This window comes from Cajanus cajan, chromosome 8, assembly GCF_000230855.2.
Source record: "Cajanus cajan strain Asha chromosome 8, NIPB_CcT2T_4, whole genome shotgun sequence".
NCBI classification, from domain to species: Eukaryota; Viridiplantae; Streptophyta; class Magnoliopsida; order Fabales; family Fabaceae; genus Cajanus; species Cajanus cajan.
In genome coordinates, this window is record NC_138524.1 from 50,441,135 (window position 1) to 50,447,413 (window position 6,279).

A 6,279-nucleotide genomic window follows, 5' to 3' on the forward strand; every position below is an offset into this window, starting at 1 on the left:
ACACTCAAACGTTCCCAGTAAAGTCGCCATCTGTCGTAACCGGGATCACGACGGGATGACGCTAACATTTATTTTAAATGGAGCCGCCACCAATATTTTATTTTAAGGGAAAAACATTGAAAAACCCTTTAAAAGATAATCTTTAAAATTAAAGTTGGGTTCGGGAGTCGATTACGTGTAAGGAAGGTATTAGCACCCTACAACGGCTGTAAAAATAGTACCTTTAATTAATTGCGCAAAATTATATAAATTTATAAATATTTAATTTATTCCTTAGAAATGTATATATGTATATATATTTTTTAATGTGAGATGCCCTTTTTTGTATTTTTATTAGAAAATTGTAGGGATTTGGGTTAGCAAATGACTAATCAATAAACCCTTCCAATAACATGAAAGATAGAATTGTTATTCAATCAATGTTATTGATTTTTATTTGTTGATACTAAATTATGCTTAAAGCTTAGGACAATGAATAATTATTCTATTAACTTTTATGATTTACATGATATAAAAGGATAGAAGTGCTCCTCAATTAATATCATTAACCATAAAAATAAGTATACCTGAAGCAAAATTATGTTTACATTTTTTATCTAAAGAAATAGATTTTGCATAAGGATTCAAATTAGCAAATGGCTAATCAATAAATCCTTCCAATAACGTTAAAAATAGAAGTGCTACTTAATTAACGTTATTGGTTGCAACATATCTCTATGTTTTTTTAAAAGAAATTTTGTACAGGAAAGTTTAAGCCAGCAAATGACTAGTCATTAAATCCCTAGAACCAAATAATGTTAGAGATAAAAATGTTATTCAATTAATATTGTTATTTGTTGTATAATAAATACTTTTTAAACAATTATTTTAAAGACAACAAATCATATTCACTATGTACAAACAATTATTAAATAATAAAAATAAAAAATAAATAAATAAAAAGAAAAGAAATGATACCAAATGAGATGCTTGAACTTGTTGAATATTCGAGTATAACGATTTATTAGGCGCTTTTTGGCGACCTAACACACTACAATATTTCTCAAAAAATCTCAAGAAATATAGAGGAGAGAGAAAGAGAAATTTCGAGCTCTAAGGAATTTTGGACGAAATTTTCTGCCCTGAAAACAATGCCTGAGACGTCTATTTATAGACGTCAGACTTGACCAGAACGGCCCGTTCCAAAATCAGAACAGCCCGTTCTGGATCATTCCATTACGAGCTAAATGTGAATCTGGAACGACCCGTTCTAAATTCAAAACGGCCCGTTCTAAACGCGCAACGGCCCGTTCTGAAATTCGGAATGGCCCGTTCCCATTTTGGAACAACCCGTTCTCAATTAGGGTTGTTGTGCTTTTTTGTAACTAAGAACGGCCCGTTCCGAATTTAGAACGGCCCGTTCTGAATTTGGAACGGCCCGTTCTGGGCTACTTAACATTTTTTTTTACTTCAAACTTTCTTGTTGTGATATGGTAGCCTCCATACTTTGGGAGCTCCTCCTCTTCATAGTAAATGTGCATTTCATTTTTTTTGTGAGTCGGGATAAAATTGATCATTCACAATCTAGATAATTTATTTACATAATTATTTAATTTTTTATAATAAAAGAATTTATATAATAATACATATTATTTTTTCAACCACTTCAGCCTAAAATATTTTAACATGTTTAATTAAAATTCATTTCTACTATTATGAATTTATTTTTATTTTATATTTTATATTCTGTTTCCTTGCATTGTGTTTGTATGTCCTTTGGAAGAGAGCATCCTAAATTTTAATCTTTATATAAATAATTTTTAATTTTTATTGCAAGTGAATAGTACATCTATTAACAATGTAAAAATGCTTACACTTTTACATTATTAATCAATAAAAATATCATTATTATTATACACCCAAATACATATATATATATATATATATATATATATATATATATATATATATATATTTTGTGTGTATATGTGAGAGAGATAATATATATGGTTAATTTTTTTTTTATAATCATCTCTTATATAAATTTTAGTTAGTTGACTATATATAAATTTTATACAAAATATAAAAGTTAAACTCTTCTATTATTTGGTTCTACAATATTATCGTTATTCTACTAATCAGTTCTTTTATTTGGTTACTTCAGGTTTTCTACTTTTAATATGGATATGTAGCTTAAAATATTTATTATTGTTATTTAACTTTTATTTTTAATTTGAACTTAGCTTTTGATTTGTATTATATTAATAAATAATTTTTTAAATCTAATTGTTTTAAATTTTATATAGCAATTTATATCTCTTTTAGATATAGATTTGATAAACTAGGAACAAGATAAATACTAGCTAGCAATACACTCATTAACCCCATATAGAATTTATTTGATCACAACAGAATAGACAAGAGTGATATTAATCAAGCAGTATTTATCTATGGTTTGTTCCATGTTTGAAGCCGTGAAGGAGATAGAGTTGGTTATCGAGACTAGTGAAAAGGAAGGATAGTTAACTAAATTAATTAAGAGATTAAAAAAGGTTCAAAGGATAGACACCAAATTTAGATATCCCTTGATTAACGCTCAGATTATATATAAATAAAAACGAAGTGTGAACGTGCATCGCGGGTACAAATACTTAATTACTTTTTGAAATAGTGTTTGATGCTATAAAAGCTATCCTACAGTGAGCTAAATTCCGAAATCATTCATATTCTAGCAATGGCTTCAACATGTGATGATCAACAAGCAAATGAAGCAGGCAAGCCACTTCTCTCCCTCCGCAGAGAAAGGGGTTGGGCAGACCCTTATTTGTATCTATTTCAAGAATTTTGGGTGCCACCAATATATATTAAAGAGGTAAACAAGTTTCAAAATTATTTTCAAGCAAAAGACAGTGATGTTGTTGTTGCCAGCTTACTAAAATCTGGCACTACATGGTTGAAAGCCCTTACTTTTGCTATTGTCAATCGCCAACACTTCCCTTCCTTAGAGAATCATCCTTTACTTACATCTAATCCTCATCAACTTGTGCCTTACTTTGAACTCATCTTTCGTGGTGATATACATGACCGAATTCTTCACCTATCCAAAGTGACCGAGCCAAGAATTTTTGGTACCCATATTTCATTCTCTTCATTGCCAAAGTCTGTCACTGAATCTAATTGTAAGATAATTTATATATGTAGGAACCCCTTTGACAATTTTGTGTCAGCATGGACTTTCTCTAATAATATCAACTCAGAGTCTTTATCTGCATTAACACTAGAGGAAGCTTTTGAAATGTATTGCAACGGAATAGTTCCGTTTGGTCCATGGTGGAGTCATATATTAGGCTACTGGCATGAGAGCATGGCTAAACCAAACAAAGTTCTCTTCTTAAAGTACGAGGATCTTAAATTGAATATCAATTTGCATGTGAAAAGAATTGCAGAGTTTTTGGGTCTTCCTTTCACTCAAGAGGAAGAAAGTAATAATGGATTGATGGAAAGCATTATCGAACTATGTAGCTTTGAGAAGATGAAAGATTTGAAAGTAAATAAATCTGGAACAGTAAATTTTTCTGGACTCATTGAGAATAAGTTCTTTTTTCGGAAGGGTGAAGTAGGGGATTGGGTAAATTACTTTTCTCCTTCTATGATAGAAAAATTATCAAATATCATCGAAGAAAAATTAAGTGGATCGGGTCTATCATTTAAAATGCATTGGTAAGATTACTTAGTGACGAGTGGGGACACAAGAATAAAGTAAGAATATATGTAGCAGTGTGGTGTGGCACAAATGTTATCGTGACTTTTCATTTTCTGAATAAAGAAGTAACATAAGTTGTGTAGACATGCATGTGGCTACCTTAAGCTTAGTTGTTACAATCTAGAATTAGTTGTATGGAAAATGTGTGTTTGGATTTTTTTTTTTTTTTTAATTTTCAAAGAAGAAAAAAAAATGCAAATATATGATGCAGATTGGATAATATCAAGGATTCGTTTGCTTAATGAGATATTTAAGCAAGTTTAGTCAATTTCGCTAGCTTCATAAAATATAACTATTCCACCACATGGTGAGGAGAGGAGGGTCTCGGTTATTTTCCTATGAGTCGTATCGGAAATAAATCGATACAATACACTTGCCTTCTAGCCTTGAGCCTATAAGGCGAAAGGGCTTTAATGGACTACTCTCCGGGACCATATCGGAAATAAACCGAGATGGTACAATAACTCTATTCAATTTTCTTTAACTTTGATCCTCATCTAATTACAAATTTCTATTTATGTAAGTTTGTTAACTTTTCTAATAAGTATTTTAAAAATCATATTAAATATAATTTCTGATTGATTCACGGTGTAAACTTACACCAAACAGAATATCTCCATAAAACCGTATCAAATATTTGCATCGTTTTTGATTTTTTTTATTTAAATTTTCCTCTACCCGCGCGCATTCCAAATTAATTATTTATATTTTGTTTGGTCCGGCTAAGTCCATGGGATTCAATATATCATTATTGTGATATGAGTTCAATTTATTTATTTTTATTTGGAAAGTGAGTTTTACTTATACAGGCTGTGTACATGTGTGTTGGATGGAGAAAAGCTCCTTAGTTTTAGATGGATGTATAGTACTCCAGTTTTGCTGTAATAAATAAATGATTCTGTATCACTGAATTTGTCATGTCTTATGCTGAATTTGGGATGAGTTTTTCACTTCATACAAAGTATGAGACTGCAATTTTGAAAATTTATGAAACAAAAACATATCCTCAAAAAGTGTAGGCATTTCATTCCTCAAATAGCACTACTACAAATTATTAAATTTCATGCAAATTTTCTTGCAAAAATTTTATAAAAATATGCAGGAAACACGTTTCATGCAGATTTTTTTACAAAAATTTATCCGCAGGTAAATCGTTGGTAGAAAATAACTTCCAATAAAATAAAATTTGTAAGAAGTCCTTGCAGATTTTCCTGCAGAAATTTTTTTGTAGGAAATTTCTTGCGAATTTTTTTATAAGAAAATTTGCCGCTAACTACATTATTTTGGTAAATAATCTTGCAGGTAATTTTTCTACAGATTTTTTTTTACAAGAAATTTTACAATAACTTTTCCTACAAATTTTCTTTCTATAGGTAAGTTGGCAGGTAATTTTCTTTCTTTTTTTAAAATTTTTTGCAGAAAATTCTTGAAAATATTGGTTTGTAAAAAGTTTTGCAGGAAAATTTTTTAGAGATTAGATTAGTTTGTTACACAAAGAAGCTGATTAATTAGGTTAATAAATTTATTCATATAATAATTGGTTTGAAAGTTAGATATAGTATGTGGCCATTATTTCCTAGTACAGAATTTTAAACTTGAATATTTTGCTTAATGTTCCATAATTGTATTGTGTTGAAGAGGTTAAAATATTAGAAAGAATGCGCTATATATAGTGACTACTAGTGATATGGTTTACAGTTGACAGAAGGAAGTGAAAATTGTCAAGGTCTCAAATGCTTTTTACGGTTACAACAAAAGAGAAGTATGGGCAAATGTGTGGTTCAAGTTCAACCAATTAAGGACTACAATAGACTAAAATTTCTTCATTAGCTGTTTTGTTAGGAGTTCAGATCTATAAAACACTACGAAGGAACCCATGTGTAAATTGGAATTTTGGGCATATGTAGTATTTTATTCTTTAAGCTGCAGCTATTTGTAAACAAGACCAACCTCACATTTCATAGACAGAGTAATCAAGGTTCTTAACATATAACTGCAATGTCAATGTATCACTAGTACAAAATTTTCTTTTTACGTCATTCTATTCTAGACGAAAAACAAAAAATCTAACGTAAAAAAAACGCGATGGTATTTTTGAAATTATATCCAATTTTTTTACGTCAGACACCACGAGGTTCGACGTAAAAAACTTATTATATCCCCTTCTCCTGATTCATTTCCTCGTGCGCGTGAGGGTTTTCTATGTGCAAAATGTTCAGGCAACTATTTCGACGAAGAGTTTGTACGCAACCTAGGTGTTTCCGGTCACGGTGAACGGCGGCGATGGTGGCGGCGACATCCATTCATCATTGCAGATCATTTTATCTGATTGGATTGAAGCTTTTGGTGCGTGTATTGCTTAGGTTAGCGCTTAAGGCTACTCGAAGCTTTTGGGATTTAAGGTTAGTGCAAATACATTGTTTTACATTGTTTTGGTGGCGAAGATTGGATTGGATTGGAGGATACATTGTTAGGGTTTTCCTCTAGCAATTTCCGACAATGGTAGTATGAAACCTTTGGGTGTTTTTTGGTCACGG

The 6,279-nt window shown here is 30.6% G+C and overlaps 1 pseudogene; it reads left to right on the plus strand.

Annotated features, from left to right (window-relative positions):
- The first annotated feature begins 2,629 nt into the window (after window positions 1–2,629).
- On the plus strand, window positions 2,630–3,962 carry LOC109793284 (cytosolic sulfotransferase 15 pseudogene; annotated as a pseudogene).
- Window positions 3,963–6,279: the final 2,317 nt, after the last annotated feature.